The following is a 17,770-nucleotide window of genomic DNA, read 5'->3' on the forward strand; positions in this document are numbered from 1 at the left end:
TTCCAGGTTTGGGAAGTTCTCAGCTATTATTCCTTTAAATAAATTCTCTGCTACTTTCTCCCTCTCTTCTTCTTCTGGGATGCCCATTATCCTCATGTTGACCTTCTTATTAAAATTGGATAGTTCCTGTAGAATTTCTTTTTTTTTTTTAGATCTTAATTATCTCTCCTCTTCTACCTGTATCATTTCTAGATTCCCATCTTTAAGCTCATTAATTCTCTCTTCCATATGGTGTGCTCTCATGTTTCTAATGTTTTCTAATGTGTTCATCTCATTTATTGAGTTCTTCAGCTTCAGAATTTGTTTGGTTCTTTTTTAGAGTTTCAATCTTTTTGGTACAGTATTCCTTCTGTTCATTAACTTTATTCCTGACCTCATTGAACTGCCTTTCTGAGTTTTCTTGCAGCTCATTGAGTTTCTTCATAACAGCTATTTTGAATTCTTTAGCAGTTAGATTACAACATCCCATGACTTTTATTTTGGTTTCTGGAGAACTGTGGTTTTCTTTTTGTGATACCATATTACTGTGGTTCTTCACGGCCCTTGATGAGTTGTTCCTCTACTGGTGCATTTGAAGTAGCAAACACCTTACTTCTTTAGGTAAAGCTTTTTTTTCAAAACTTGATTCTAATGATTCAATAGGTTAGTAATTAGAAACCCTTCTTTTGTTTTCCAGTAGGTAGCGCTATAGCACAGTTTTTTTATTTCTCTTACCTGAGCTGCCTCTGGTTATATTTGAGTCAGCACTTTCTACCCTCCACCCCCTCTGCCAGAGGTGTCACCCAGTACCCTGGTTGTCATTGCTTGTGCCTCCAGGATTATTGGTGCCTTGCTGCTGTCACAGTCTGGAGCACTGGGATGAGAGGCACTTCCACTGTGTCTGGGGTCTCCTGGGTGGCAGGCTCTGCTGTGTGAGGAAAGAGGGCTGGAGGGGACACTGGAGTCGTGGGTGTTTTGGCCATGACTGGAGTTGTCAGGTTCACGGACACCACCCCTGAGGGGGGTTGGGCAGGGGTAGGTGCCAGAGTCACAGGAGCCTCTGCGGCTGAAGAGAGTGTTGCAGGTCCCACTATCACTGCTAACCAATTCCCTGTGGCCATGAATGCTGCTGCAGCCAGGAGACCAGTGTTGTATGTGCTGCCTCCCCTCATGCTACCAGATTCTCTGGGGCTGCAGGCATCACCTCTGATATTCCCCCACTTCTGCCATCTATATGTGTTCCAGATCACCTACCTTTAGGTGTAGAAATATATGGAATCCTCCAGCGTCCTGGTGGTTGGGCACAAGCACCTTTGTTGAGTTATGGATGTTTTACTGGTTGTAGATTGAAAGGGAGCGTCTCATACCACCACGATCTTGACATCGCTCTCTGGTGGATGGATTTTAATAACCCTCTGGACATAAGAGATGGGACCTCCAGGCTGTACATTTTTGAAAAAAGCACTCTTGCTTAAGCTGGAAGCCTCACAGAAGTGTCCTCTTCATGAAACAGAAACAGTCTGCTATCTCTGCAGTGCCCTGGGGGTCAGAGTCTGCCAAGAATTGTCTCTTGATTGTTACAGTCCCATGAGACCCAGGAATGTAAGCCTCCCTGGCCTCAAGAGTCAGGCAATTAAGAAGCATCCCTTGGCTTGCAGCTACAAAAACCAGGTCACCAGATATAAAAAACAACAGGGGCACCAGATGTGTGTAGAAGCTCCCCTGCAGGAAATGCTGGTGCTCCAGAATGCAGTACAGAGAGAATACGAAGATGGCGCCACTGGCTAGAGTGAAGCAAAAGAGGAGTGCAAAGATGGCCCCTGTTGATAAAAGGGGAAAAAAGACAAAGAAAAGAAAAAGGATGACAAAGAAAAAGAAAAAAAAAATTTTTTTAAATGATAGCATCCTCTGACTTTAGCAAGGCAGGGACAGAGCAGGAAGATGGCACCTACCAGCGTCCATCCATGAAAGAGTATCCCAGCAGGCCTATACCCCTCAGACCAATGCTTTAAAATTAGCAAATGAGTCTTTCTCACTTAAAGTCTGGGTTCTTTTCAGAGGTCTGCTTCTAGCAGGGCCTTTGTGTGGGTAAGTCTCTGTACAAGCCCTTAAGAGTTGTTTCTCAGTTTGCTACAGCTCCATGGGTCTCCTGGGCAGGAGGTCCATTTGTCTTTAAAGCCAGATATTTGGGGGGCTTGTATTTAGGTGTCAGTCTTAAAAGTTGTGGTGGCTGATAGAGGGTATAAACCCTTTGCTCCTCTGGGGGAAGTTCTGAAGTATTGGGTTCCCTCCCAGTTGTGGGTTGCCATGCCAGAGGTAGGGTTTCTAGCAAGTCTGTGTCTCAGCCTTTCCTATCCACTTCAGTGTGGTTTCCCTCTTGTTTGCCTGATGGGAAGGGATTACTTTGACAGTTTTTAGGGTTTTTTCAGAGGAAGTTGTAGCATATATAGCTGTAGATTCCATGTGTCCTTGGGAGGAGGTGTGTTGGGGGTCCTCTTACGTCATCATCCTGAAACGGAACAAGAACTTACTTGTCTTATTAATCCCTTCCCTGATATGGCAGGTTCCCCATTACTGCTGATCCCACAACATTTTTCCAGGCTCTAACATGGATCACAAAACTATTGTTAAATTAAAAAACCTCAACTCTGAGGGAGGGTTATAGTGATGAAGAGACAGAAAGTCATCAGACACTTGTCCCTCATATATGCAAGAGACGATTCTTATTCTGCATGCTCGCGGTATCATGTACCTGCATCTGCTGGCACATACATGTCTTTCTAGACTGTATGACACTGATGTTATACAATCTTTAACTGTCATTTGACAAATGGATTTTGCTTTTCTGCTTTCTCTCGAGTCATAGAAGTTGGCATTAACTTTGTGGCAAGTTTTAAACTTTTCTCAGAAACTGTATCTTTTATATCAGATTTTGCCATGGTAAATGTAATTATGGCTACTTGGGAAGTTTTGGGTTCATCACTATCTTTAGAAAAAAATTCTTACGTTTCATACTGCAGATCAATGATATGTGTTTGTTTTGAACCTGAGAACCCATTCTACCTTGGTTTATAATTATGCAAAAACTTCCAAGGCATTATTCCTCTACTTGACAAAGGTTTATAACATCATTCAGGGAACAAGGGACAAATGGACCACTGCTGCAACAACATCCCATTTTTAGATATTTACCATGCATCCTATTTACATTTTTTTCTTGTGTGAAACAGTAACACTTGCAGATTTACTCCAGCCCATAAATATTCATATTCAATTTTGATGTAAAAATCTGTTTACTATTTATGTTTAAAAGTTATTATTAATCATAGGGTTTACTTTACTATTTGTATCATTACTTTTATACCTTAATAAACAGCTTTTGGGCCACCAATTCATTTTTGTGGATAAGAACTATTATAAAAACAACAGTAACAACAATATATATGCAAACATAACTAATAAAAATGAATACATTGCTTGAAAATATTAAGCAAGATAAAGTGACCAATATGATCTTTATAGTAGATAGGCATCTTAAAAGTGAAATGATTAAGACTCTTACAATTTTTCTGGAAAAATGCCAATTCTCGTGTTTCAAATATGGGCAAGGTATGTGACTAAAATTATATAATCACCCTTTGCTCTAAAACTACTAAGTTTCCTTCAGAACATATAATACATAAATCATAAGCAGGGACTCCAGCAGTAACAATACCACACTTTGAGCAACACAATATTAAGAGAACAGAGGAACAGGATGATTGTTTAAAAAGTGTCTGTGAAAAGGAGTCTCTACTGTTGAATATATAAAAGCATTTAGTAGAGACAGTAATATCACCAAAGAACTTCTGTAATTCAAAATTTTGCATTCATCTAAGAAATACATATTCAGACTCCATTCTGTGCCAGCCCATGGGATTGCAGGTGAATGAATAACATTATGACCTAATAAGACAGCAAGTGCAGACATGAATGGTTCGATTAAACATACTTCAGTGGAAATTATGGTTTGGAAGTTGGGTCTTATTTCAAAATCAAGCCAAGTAGAGATTGTTTAGTACTTATGCTTATAGGGACTCAAAAATCTTCAGAACTTTAAAGGACACTTGGAGATCATCTAGCAAATACTCTCTATGAGTGTTATATGTCTACATATCTACGTTCTTCTTGAATACCTCACAAGTAGTAATGAAAATACCTCCTGAAGCAGCCTAGTACAGTTTTGGACAAATATAATTTTCAGGAAGTAAAATTATATATCCATGTAACCCAGTATAAATATAAAGTCTTTCTTTATATAAAGATAAATATCGGTCTCCACTTCCAATGTCCTCTTGTTGATCACACATCCACCCTCCAAGTGCAATGCAGGATACATCTGTTCTAACTTCTATATGGCTGCCCTTGAAATATTTTAAAACAATTATTATGTCTGCCTTTAGTCTTTCCATCGACAGGCTAGTCATAGTTTCCAAGCCTTCCTCATCTATTCTTTATCCTCCAAAAGCACTCTAGTCTGTCAATATCCCACTTAAGCCATGATATCAGAAGTGAGCACCAGATCCAAGTATGGTCTTAACGTTGCTTAGTAAAGTGGGAATATCATTTGCCTCTTTCTGGACAAAAATCTTTTCATTAATCTGTTTAGGATTACATTGCTCTGGGGCAGCCACATTACACTGGTGATTCTCTTTGAGTTTTAAGTTAACTATAACCTTTTTCAAATATGTGGCTAATAAGCCACAACTTCTCCCTCCTAGACATGCAGTGGTCTTTTTGGACATACATGTTTTTCATTCTGCATGAGTATAAAAGAGTATAGATTTCTTTTCTTCTTAAACGTAATTCTAATACTTTCACCCCATCATTCCGTCCTCATAAGATCTGTCAGGATTCTGATTCTGACACTGGCTGTAATGCATCCCCAATTTCGTGTCTTCTGAATTTGGTAAAAATCAAGTCTTATATTATATAATTCTCTAACAAAAAATAATGATCATAGTATGAAAATATGCCACAATGGTGTTGTAAAAAATATAAGGAATAAGACAGTGCCCAGGAAATGTCTATTAAGATCTTCCTCCCAGTTAACATAAGCTTATCAGCACTTTTTGAGAGCAGCTATTCAGTAGATACTAATGTGCTAGTATCAGCTAGTTGTTTCTTGTCCTAAAAAAGAGGTCTTGAGAGATGCTGGCGGAGTGTTGTTGCAAAATCCAGCTACTCTGAGTCTGCTACCTTCCGTGATCCAGTGAACTGGTAACACTGGTGAAAACATGGGTTTCTAGATTGTAGAAAAACACAGTTCTTCACCAAGCTGAGGAAGGAGCTCAAATAAGATGTGAGAGTATTTTAGAGTTGTAAGATAGATGGTAAACTTGTTTCATTAAAATAAAACAAAGAGAAAATAAAGTATTTATGAATCAACTCAAAGCATTAATTGAACCTGGGGTTTGACTAGCAAGCAATGCCCTGGGTGGACTTGGAGACAGCTTGCTTTTCGTTTACCTAAGAGATACAGTTGCCCTGAGTTTGGAGTATTTACGAAGTCAGGTAAGAGTTTGTCAGTTCTGAAAGTGTACTTTGTGTTCCACAAGGCAGGTGTAGGAGTGGCATTCAAACTACAGTGCCTTTCTATAATTAAAAGAGTGTGTCCTGTCGTTTGAATGTCTCATATCCATGTCATCCAGTCTAACTTTTAGTTGACTCCTACAGCTTATCTTTTCATGCTGAAATTCTAGTTAAGCCTTGGCATAGGTCTCAAGTTTAGATAATGTTTAACCATGGAGAGTGATTTTCATTAGACAGAAGGAAGACAGTAGGGAGGGGGTGGCCCATCCTTTTCCCCAGTTGCCCTAGCCTTCAGCACAAAGGACACACAATAGAACAAGAGAGCTTTAAGAAGCCACCAGGAATCACAAGATTAAATGATAAGCAGGTGACATAAATGAGAGAGGCAGGCAGATTAGGAAACTGGAGAATAAGAACTCCATCTAAACAGGAGTGGTTTCACAGATCCACCAACTGGTGCCACATAGGATCTCAGGTTTAGAATTACTGTCTTCTGATTATTTTCAACAGAAGCCAGAAATCTGCGTTTTCATGTACCTGGTACCATTGAGGACCTAAACAGCCTGATGTCGCACCAAAAAAGAGAAGCAGGCAGCTGGGTGCTGAGGATTTGCTCTAAGCACTAAGCCATAGACAGAGGTGATAGAAAACTACAGTTTCCCATGCTGTGGGCGTGGCTATTTACCACAGCTCTCCAGGTAGAAGGAGACAAAAACTCTTGACTGGTACTACAGAGTGTGAGATTGATTGAAGAATCCTCAAATTGTGTACCTTGAAAAAAAAAGAATAAGGTAATTAAAATGCTAAACAGAGATCTGAACTGCTGGAAAATGGTTTTCATTCCTTTCCCTTTAACTAAATAATGGAGAATGCCTCTAAGATGTAAGGCATTCTTGTCTCCCTTGTTAGTGAAGAGAGCAAGTAAAGGGCACTTTCTACTTCAGAGGCTAGAACGTGGCTACCTTATCATGCAAACCTTCAGACAGACTGCTGCCTCAGCCCCCTTCCCCACAAGAAGTTAAGTCTGGAAATCAGCTTAGGAATTCAATAACCTAATCCTTTGCATTAAAAACATCTTTTGGGGACTTCCCTGGTGGTCCAGTGGTAAAGAGTCCATCTTCCAGTGCCGGGGACGCGGGTTCAATCCCTGGTCAGGGAACTAAAATCCCACATGCCGTGGGGCAACTAAGCCCGTGAGCCATAACTAGAGAACCCATGTGCTGCAAACTACAGAGCCCACATGCTCTGGAGCCCACACCACAACTAGAGAGAGAAAAAAAGAAAAAAAAAAAAAACCACGCCACAACTAGAGAGAAGCCCATGTGCTGCAACAACAACAAATCTTTTTGGAGATAGCAATAAATATGATTTTATAATTAAAACAATAAATTTGTCTTGTTATATCATTCAATCATTCAGTCTGTGTTAGGTCCTGATGTAGGCTCTGGGGATATAGTTATTGTCTTAATTTTGGATTCCCCCAAAAGCAGATGCTAAACAAGGATTCATGTTCAAGCATTTTATTTGGTTAGGGAGTGAGGAAGTGAGTGAAGAAGGCAACAAATAATAGCAAGCCAGATACTACTGTCAGTGTCTGAGACTTAGTCTCACAGAGAGACTCTGGGAAACATGCACCATGGAGTGATACTGCCTGAGGGGTGAGGGAGCTGAGGTATTTATACACCAACTATGGTTATTTTTGGTGCAGGAGTGCTGGGAAATACGAGTTGGTGGCTAATTCCCCTGCATTAGCAAAGTGGCTTTCCTCAGCTTAAAAAAAAATTCTTAGGCAAAGCAGTTGAGGTCAGCTGGTGTACCTTGAAGTAATAAGTCCTCTGAAATATGGATGGAACACCAAAACTGTTCCATTCATATATAAATCAAAGTCCTAGCACAGCTTGTAGTTTACTAAGGAGAAGTTAGAAAATAAACATAACACACTGTGAATAATGATACATGTGCATATGTATTTGGAAGTTAAATTTTCTGAGAGACGTTTTGCATGTCACTACTCTGTATTCATTTTAAAACGATCATCCTGAAATCATAGCTAGTAGTGTTTGAGTATTTATCAAGTAATTTATTTGGTCCTAGCCTTCTCCTCTGAAGTAATTAATCCATAGAGTATTTTCCTTTATCCCTATTATTAATACCCTCTTATTCTTTACTCCTAATTATGTCATTTTGCTGTATTTTGTGGCCATGTTAAGCCACCATAAATTGTATTCTGAAACAGAGAGAAAGAGATTGCACAAGTGAGCAAATGAGAGAGGGGAGTGAAATTGGAAAAGAAAATAGAAAATAGAAAATAGAAAGAATAAAACATGTCTTTTTATTTGATGCAGTGGCCCTTTGAGAAGCAAAATATTGAATAGGTTTGACAAAATCTGCCTTTTCCTCCCACTTGTGTGGTTTCCTGAATGGGTAAGGAGATTTTAGAGGATTCTTTTTGCAGGGAAATATTTATTCTCCCCTTAGAGAGTGCCTCTTAAATAAGTAATTAGAAAGTGGATGGCCTTACTAGAGTAGCTGATGAAAAGTTCATACCAGGTAGAAAGGATTTAGAATACTTTACAGAGAGTAAACAAACAAGTATATGAGTCATTTGAATGCTCTGGTTAGAAGTATTACATAAAAAGAGAAATGATGAGTAGTGCTGAAAAATGGTTTCATGACCCCAGAAGGCATGATGATTGAAATAACAGACAGACTTGGATGAAGAGCTCTGTTCTCTTCCCAGAACCATCTTGATATACTTGGAGATCTAAGAGGAGTTCTAACTGGAGATGAGATTTCTTTATGGAGAAAACTTGCAGGACTGATTCAAAGCATGTGCCTATTTGTCAACAATGGTGTCATTTTTCACAACTGTTTATGGAACTGTCAGCTAAGACAGACAATAATGATTACAAAGAGAGGCATAACTAGAGAGTGAAAAAAGTGTATCAGTTCAGTTAAAAGGCAGGTTCAAATCCCAGGACTACATCCTAGAAATATCTTGGTCACTTTGGGCAGGTCATTTCATTTTTCTAAGCCTCATTTCCTAATCTTTAAAATGAGGATAATATCAATAACTAGGATTTGGGATGACTGCAATAATCAAATGAGGTAAAAGCTACAAAATTAATACAAATAATGGTTGTGAACAATTTCCACACTGTCAAATTAATCAATGAGTTGTTTTGTTTAGGGTCCTATCATGATTATAAGAGAATATAAGAAGATCTTGAATTATAATCAACCTTTTTATACTGTCCATATCTCAAATCTATCCCTGTGAAACTATAAAGTTTTAACAAGTAAAAATAGATTCAGAAATAGTGGTCTTTCTCACCACTGTAAGAGCTTATTTTCTAATACCCTGAAATCAGTACAGTATTGATATCTGAAATGCTTCTGATGTTGGAAGAGGAATTTCTTTTCTGTCAGCTGCACATAATAAATGTGTTTGTTTATCACATACAAGGTGAGTGAGATTTTATATGTACCTCAACCTGAAGCATTGTTCTGTTATCAAAAAAGATGCTTGGCATGGCATGGCATAGTCTTATAAAGACTTAAACCTACTGTGATGGCATGTGCTTATATATGCCAGGACAATACGTCACTGAGTATATGTAGGTCTTTATTCAGAAACAAGCTATCTGGTTAATATTCCTCAAGTTACATGTATTACTACCACCATTTCTCCTGAGCCAAACTGCTTCAGTTTGAATTTATTGTACATTCAGTAAGTCCTAATAACCAAGGTTTTTATGCTTGAGATCATTGGCTTTCTACTCAACTTTTTAAGTCACATCCATAACCCTCTATGTTTGGTCTATAATCACAGTACAATTTGAGTCAGTTGTGAAGAGTTATTGACTACTTTATTTTAAAAACACTAATGTGGGATCAGAAAGACGGGAGAATTCCACACAATGCTGATTAAATAAAATAAGAGAGGGGAAATCTCCGAACCTATTTATTCATCGTTGGCTAATAAAATTTTATTAATGGATTTGTTGAAATGAACCCAACTGTCAGGTGCCAGATCAGCTCTCTTGTAGATACACTGTCAAAGCAGCCAGCTCTGCAAAGTCCTCTGTTATCTTGGGCACCAGGTGAGATGTTCTTATATTGGTATACTGGATGTAAGAAACTAGAAATAGAAAGCAAATAAATCAATTGGCTAACGACATCAAAATAAATCATGGTCTTCAAACATCCAATTAAGGTTTGTAAGAAGACATTAACCAAAATAAGTCTCAATGCACATGTAAAGAGAATACTTGTGTCAGTAGCAACTAACTCACTCTATGCACAGGATTGCCATTACAAACCACAGTGACTTTATTAAAGTCCAGGAAATGTCCTCCTTGTACCCAAGTGCAATTAGAGAGTTACACTAAAAATTGATGAGTACAGGTTACTTCCCAAACTCCAGTGGGCAGGAAAAAAATCCTAGGAATTATATTTCTTAAGAGCTTGAAAGAGATTGACAAAAACAAACAGTGATTGATAGATAGGCAGACAGATAGAGAGATAGATACATAGATAGATAGATGATAGATAGATAGATACAGATATATATCACATATATATGCCTTAAGAGTTAAAAGTATATATATTTTTTTAATTGTTAAATTTTATTTTATTTATTTTTTTATACAGCAGGTTCTTATTAGTTATCCATTTTATACATATAGTGTAAATATGTCAATCCCAATCTCCCAATTCATCACACCACCACCACCACCCCCCTCCACTTTCCCCGCTTGGTGTCCATATGTTTGTTCTCTATATCTGTGTCACAATTTCTGCCCTGCAAACCGGTTCATCTGCACCATTTTACTAGGTTCAACATATATGCGTTAATATATGATATTTGTTTTTCTCTTTCTGACTTACTTCACTCTGTATGACAGTCTCTAGATCCATCCGCGTCTCTACAAATGACTCAATTTCGTTCCGTTTTATGGCTGAGTAATATTCCATTGTATATATGTACCACATCTTCTTTATCCATTCATCTGTCAATGGGCATTTACGTTGCTTCCGTGTCCTGGCTATTGTAAATAGTGCCGCAATGAACATTGGGGTGCATGTGTGTTTTTGAATTATGGTTATCTCTGGGTATATGCCCAGTAGTGGGATTGCTGGGCCATATGGTAATTCTATTTTTAGTTTTAAAGGAACCTCCATACTGTTCTCCATCGTGGCTGTATCAATTTACATTCCCACCAACAGTGCAAGAGGGTTCCCTTTTCTCCACACCCCGTCCAGTATTTGCTGTTTGTAGATTTTCTGATGATGCCCATTCTAACTGGTGTGAGGTGATACCTCATTGTCGTTTTGATTTGCATTTCTCTAACAATTAGTGATGTTGAGCAGTTTTTCATGTGCTTCTTGGCCATCTGTATGTCTTCTATGGAGAAATGTCTATTTAGGTCTTCTGCCCATTTTTGCATTGGGTTGTTTGTTTTTTTAATATTGAGCTGCATGAGCTGTTTATATATTTTGGAGATTAATCCTTTGTCCGTTGATTCGTTTGCAAATATTATCTCCCAGTCTGAGGGTTGTCTTTTCGTCTTGTCTATGGTTTCCTTTGCTGTGCAAAAGCTTTTAAGTTTCATTAGGTCCCTTTTGTTTTTTTTTTTCCATTACTCTAGGAGGTGGATGAAAAAAGATCTTGCTGTGATTATGTCAAAGACTGTTCTTCCTATGTTTTCCTCTAAGAGTTTTATAGTGTCCGGTCTTACATTCAGGTCTCTAATCCATTTTGAGTTTATTTTTGTGTATGGTGTTAGGGGGTGTTCTAATTTCATTCTTTTACATGTAGCTGTCCAGTTTTCCCAGCACCACTTATTCAGGAGACTGTCTTTTCTCCATTGTATATCCTTGCCTCCTTTGTCATAGATTAGTTGACCATAGGTGCGTGGGTTTCTCTCTGGGCTTTCTATCCTGTTCCATTGATCTATATTTCTGTTTTTGTGCCAGTACCATATTGTCTTTTTTTTCTTTTCTTTTTCTTTGACTTTTTATTTTATTTTTTTCACACACACACACTGTATTTTATTTTTACAAGAGATAAATAAACTGACACCATGCATTGTAAATGGATGACCACAACAAAAACAATGATTGCAATTACCAAACATGAAACACACTCGTACTATGTCATAATATTAACATTCAGTCCAGTAATCCTCCACTGTAACAGCGCCTTTACTTTGCAGTGAAAATTGATTTGTATATTTTTTGCCTCTGAGTCCTTGTGGGATTTTTTTTTTCTAAACAGAAAGTCACAAAAATTATAATCATCCTCATCAGTTCACTCAGTCCCATGTAATTAATTTTTTTTCATCTTGATCTTTTGTTAGCACTTTTATGAATTCATCAGTTTTCCATTAGAGTTCTGAAAATGCTTATTCATTCAGTTCAGCAGTATAGTCAGTTACCAGAAACCTGTACTTGTCAGAGTCTTTTCCATGAATTCCTTGAAGATGAAACCCTTTTATAGGAACATTTTTGTGAAAGCATCAGAGTACACCCAGAACTGTCCGTAAATGACAAAAGCCTTAAAAATGACCATGGTTAAAGATGTGATGAAAGTTCATAATAATGCAATTGACAAGGAAATTTAGTTATTTCTGAGATATACATTTTAAAGTAATAACTAGAATTATGACTTATAACATTATACCAGAACATATAAGATTTTTAGAAATTTCATGTAATCTCTGAAACATTTATATTAACATATTTCCATACAGATAACCCAAAGAAAGTTTAGTATTAGTTTTTTTCATATTGTCTTGATTACTGTAGCTTTGTAGTATAGTCTGAAGTAGGGAACCTGATTCCTCCAGCTCCATTTCTTTCCTCAAGACTGCTTGGGCTATTCAGGGTCTTTTTTGTCTCCATTAATTACTGTAGCTTTGTAGTATAGTCTGAAGTAGGGAACCTGATTCCTCCAGCTCCCTTTCTTTCCTCAAGACTGCTTGGGCTATTCAGGGTCTTTTTTGTCTCCATTAATTACTGTAGTTTTGTAGTATAGTCTGAAGTAGGGAACCTGATTCCTCCAGCTCCATTTCTTTCCTCAAGACTGCTTGGGCTATTCAGGGTCTTTTTTGTCTCCATACAAATTTTAAGATTTTTTGTTCTAGTTCTGTAAAAAATGCCATTGGTAATTTGATAGGGATTGCATTGAATCTGTAGATTGCTTTGGGTAGTATAGTCATTTTCACAATGTTGATTCTTCCAATCCAAGAAAATGGTATATCTCTCCATCTGTTGGTATCACTTTTAATTTCTTTCAACAGTGTCTTATAGTTTTCTGCATACAGGTCTTTTGTCTCCTTAGGTAGGTTTATTCCTAGGTATTTTATTCTTTTTCTTGCAATGGTAAATGGGAGTGTTTCCCTAATTTCTCTTTCAGATTTTTCATCATTAGTGTATAGGAATGCAAGAGATTTCTGTGCATTAATTTTGTATCCTGCAACTTTACCAAATTCATTGATTAGCTCTATTAGTTTTCTGGTGGCATCTTTAGGATTCTCCATGTATAGCACCATGTCATCTGCAAACAGTGACGGTTTCACCTCTTCTTTTCCAATTTGTATTCCTTTTATTTCTTTTTCTTCTCTGACTGCTGTAGCTAGGACTTCCAAAACTATGTTGCATAATAGTGGTGAGAGTGGACATCCTTGTCTTGTTCCTGATCTTAGAGGAAATGCTTTCAGTTTTTCACCATTGAGAATGATGTTTGCTGTGGGTTTTTCATATATGGCCTTTATTATGTTGAGGTAGGTCCCTCTATGTCCACTTTATGGAGAGTTATTATCATTAATGCGTGTTGAACTTTGTCAAAAGCTTTTTCTGCATCTACTGAGATGATCATATGGTTTTTCTCCTTCAGTTTGTTAATACGGTGTATCACCTTGATTGATTTCCGTATATTGAAGAATCCATGCATCCCTGGGATAAATCCCAGTTGATCATGGTGTATGATCCTTTTAATGTGCTGTTAGATTCTGTTTGCTAGTGTTTTGTTGAGGATTTTTGCATCTATATTCATCAGTGATATTGGTCTGTAATTTTATTTTTATGTATTATCTTTGTCTGGTTTTGGTATCAGGGTGATGGTGGCCTCATAGAATGAGTTTGAGAGTGTTCCTTCCTCTGCAATTTTTTGGAAGAGTTTGAGAAGGATGGGTGTTAACTTGTCTCTAAATGTTTGATAGAATTCACCTGTGAAGCTATCTGGTCCTGGACTTCTGTTTGTTACAAGGTTTTTAATCACAGTTTCAATTTCATTACTTGTGATTGGTCTGTTCATATTTTCTGTTTCTTCCTGGTTCAGTCTTGGAAGGTTATACCTTTCTAAGTATTTGTCCATTTCTTCCAGGTTGTCCATTTTATTAGTATAGAGTTGCTTTTAGTAGTCTCTTAGGATGCTTTGTATTTCTGCACTGTCTGTTGTAACTTTTCCTTTTCATTTCTAATTTTATTGATTTGAGTCATCTCCTTCTTTTTCTTGTTGAGTCTGGCTAATGGTTTATCAATTTTGTTTATCTTCTCAAAGAACCAGCTTTTAGTTTTATTGATCTTTGCTATTGTTTTCTTTTTTTCTATTTCATTTATTTCTGCTCTAATCTTTATGATTTCTTTCCTTCTAATAACTTTGGGTTTTGTTTGTTCTTCTTTCCCTAGTTCCTTTAAGTGTAAGGTTAGATTATTTATTTGAGATATTTGTTGTTTCTTGTGGTAGGATTTTATTGCTATAAACTTCCCGCTTAGAACTGCTTTTGCTGCATCCCATAGGTTTTGGATCATCGTGTTTTCATTGTCATTTGTCTCTAGGTATTTTTTGATTTCCTCTTTAATTTCTTCAGTGATCTCTTGGTTTAGTAATGTATGGTTTGGTCTCCATGTGTTTATGTTCTTTACTTTATTTTCCCTGTAATTGATTTCTAATCTCATAGCATTGTGGTCAGAAAAGATGCTTGATATGATTTCAATTTTCTTAAATTTACTGAGGCTTGATTTGTGACCCAAGATGTGATCTATCCTGGAGACTGTTCCGTGCGTACTTGAGAAGAAAGTATAATCTGGTCTTCTTGGATGGAATGTCCTATAAATATCAATTAAATCTATCTGGTCTATTGTGTCATTTAAAGCTTGTGTTTCCTTATTAATTTTCTGTTTGGATGATCTGTCCATTGGTGTAAGTGAGATGTTAAAGTCTCCATTATTATTGTGTTACTGTCGATACCCTCTTATATGGCTGTTAGCAGTTGCCTTATGTATTGAGGTGCTCCTATGTTGGGTGCATATATATTTATAATTGTTATATCTTCTTCTTGGATTGATCCCTTGATCATTATGTAGTGTCCTTCCTTGTCTCTTGTAACATTCTTTATTTTAAAGACTATTTTATCTAATATGTGTATTGCTACTCCAGCTTTCTTTTGATTTCCATTTGCATGGAATATCTTTTTCCATTCCCTCGCTTTCAGTCTGTATGTGTCCCTAGGTCTGAAGTAGGTCTCTTGTAGACAGCATATATATGAGTCTTGCTTTTTATCCATTCAGCAAGCCTGTGTCTCTTGGTTGGAGCTTTTAATCCATTCACGTTTAAGGTAATTATCGATATGTATGTTCCTATTTCCATTGTCTTAATTGTTTTTGGTTTGTTATTGTAGGTTCTTTTCTTCTCTTGTGTTTCCCACTTAGAGAAGTTCCTTTAGCATTTGTTGTAGAGCTGGTTTGGTGGTGCTGAATTCTCTTAGCTTTTGCTTGTCTGTAAAACTTTTGATTTCTCCATCAAATCTGAATGAGATCCTTGCCGGGTAGCGTAATCTTGGTTGTAGGTTCTTCCCTTTTATCACTTTAAATATGTCATGCCATTCCCTTCTGGCTTGTAGAGTTTCTGCTGAAAAATCAACTGTTAACCTTATGGGAGTTCCCTTCTATGTTAATTGTCGTTTTTCCCTTGCTGCTTTCAATAATTTTTCTTTGTCTTTAATTTTTGCCAATTTGATTACTATATGTCTCGGTGTGTTTCTCCTTGGGTTTACCCTGTATGGGACTCTCTGCACTTCCTGCACTTGGGTGGCTCTTTCCTTTCCCATGTTTGGGAAGTTTTCAACTATAATCTCCTCAAATACTTTCTCAGGTCCTTTTTCTCTCTCTTCTCCTTCTGGACCCCTATAATGCGAATGTTGTTGTGTTTAATGTTGTTCCAGAGGTCTCTTAGGCTGTCTTCATTTCTTTTCATTCTTTTTTCTTTATTCTGTTCCACAGCAGTGAATTCCACCATTCTGTCTTCCAGGTCACTTATCCATTCTTCTGCCTCAGTTATTCTAATATTGATTCCTTCTAGTGTATTTTTCATTTTATTTATTGTATTGTTCATCCCTTTTTGTTTGTTCTTTAATTCTTCTAGATCTTTGTTAAACATCTCTTGCATCTTCTTGATCTTTGCCTCCATTCTTTTTCGGAGGTCCTGGGTCATCTTCACTATCAATATTCTGAATTCTTTTTCTGGAAGGTTGCCTATCTCCACTTCATTTAGTTCTTTTTCTGGGGTTTTATCTTGTTCTTTCATGTGGTACATAGCCCTCTGCCTTTTCATCTTGTCTATCTTTCTGTGAATGTGGTTTTTGCTCCACAGGCTGCTGGATTATAGTTCTTCTTGCTTCTGCTGTCTGCCCTCTGGTGGATGGGGCTATCTAAGAGGCTTGTGCAAGTTTCCTGGTGGGAGGGACTGGTGGTGGGTAGAGCTGGCTGTTGGTCTGGTGGGCAGAGCTCAGTAAAACTTTAATCCAGTTTTCTGCTGATGGGTGGGGCGGGGTCCCTCCCTGTTGGTTGTTTGGCCTGAGGCGACCCAACACTGGAGCCTACCTGGGCTCCTTGGTGGGGCTAATGGCAGACTCTGAGAGGGCTCACGCCAAGGAGTACTTCCCAGAACTTCTGCTGCCAGTGTCCTTGTCCTCATGGTGAGACACAGTCACACCCTGCCTCTGCAGGATACCCTCTAACACTAGCAGGTAGGTCTGCTTCAGTCTCCTATGGGGTCACTGCTCCTTCCCCTGGTTCCCGATGCACACACTATTTTGTGTTTGCCCTCCAAGAGTGGAGTCTCTGTTTCCCCCAGTCCTGTCAAAGTTCTACAATCAAATCCCAGTAGCCTTCAAAGTCTGATTCTCTAGGCATTCCTCTTCCCATTGCCAGACCCCCAGGTTGGGAAGCCTGACGTGGGGCTAAGAACCTTCACTCCAGTGGGTGGACTTCTGTGGTATAAGTGTTCTCTAGTTTGTGAGTCACCCACCCAGCAGTTAAGGGATTTGATTTTATTGTGATTGCACCCCTCCTACCGTTTCATTGTGGCTTCTCCTTTGTCTTTGGATGTGGGGTATCTTTTTTGGTGAGTTCCAGTGTCTTCTTGTCAATGATTGTTCAACAGTTAGTTGTGTTTCCCGTTCTCTCGCAAGATGGAGTGAGAGCACGGCCTTCTACCCTGCCATCTTGAACCAATCAAAAGTGTATATTCTTTACAAGAACTTCTATAGAAAAAAAGTAAAATCTCTTCTGATTATTAATTATTCAAAATGCTTGTGGATAATGGTAGGGGAATGAATGAATGGATAAATGAATGAGTTATGTAATTTTAAAATATAATAATTAGATCCTAATGCTTGTTTTTCTAATAGTTTTCCAATAGAATCACTTGAATGACAAAAAATCGAGTATAAGTTGAAAAAAACTGCAGCAAGAGCAGTACATTTCAGAGGAGTATTCTCTTTGTACCAGTGTTGAAAAGAGAATGACCTAAGTGAGGAATGGCATATTTACAAGTTCACTGAGTTTGGATGTGGTATTTGGTACACAAATCTCCATTCTTATCCAAGACCCAAGATGTAACTTCTTAGAAACGTCCTAGGGTAGCATGTCTTTCAGTGATGTCTCCCAGTTTATAGCCCATGTCCTTCAGTTGAAGATGAGATGCACTTCCTTTCAATGCAACTCAAAGCTTAGTCCAGACTTGATTCCTAGATCCTAAGATTAAGTTAAAGGGGCAAACCTAATGTATATCCTTTGGCCTAAGTGACCTACTTTGCCTCTCTACCACTTGAATGCCCCAGAAAATTTTTCATAACCACAGTACTTCTCAGTCGTGCTGCAAAAGTAAAAAGGACCCAATGAAACATATGGACCTCACGTTTGGCTTCAGCCA

Source organism: Balaenoptera acutorostrata, chromosome 17 (genome assembly GCF_949987535.1).
Source record: "Balaenoptera acutorostrata chromosome 17, mBalAcu1.1, whole genome shotgun sequence".
NCBI classification, from domain to species: Eukaryota; Metazoa; Chordata; class Mammalia; order Artiodactyla; family Balaenopteridae; genus Balaenoptera; species Balaenoptera acutorostrata.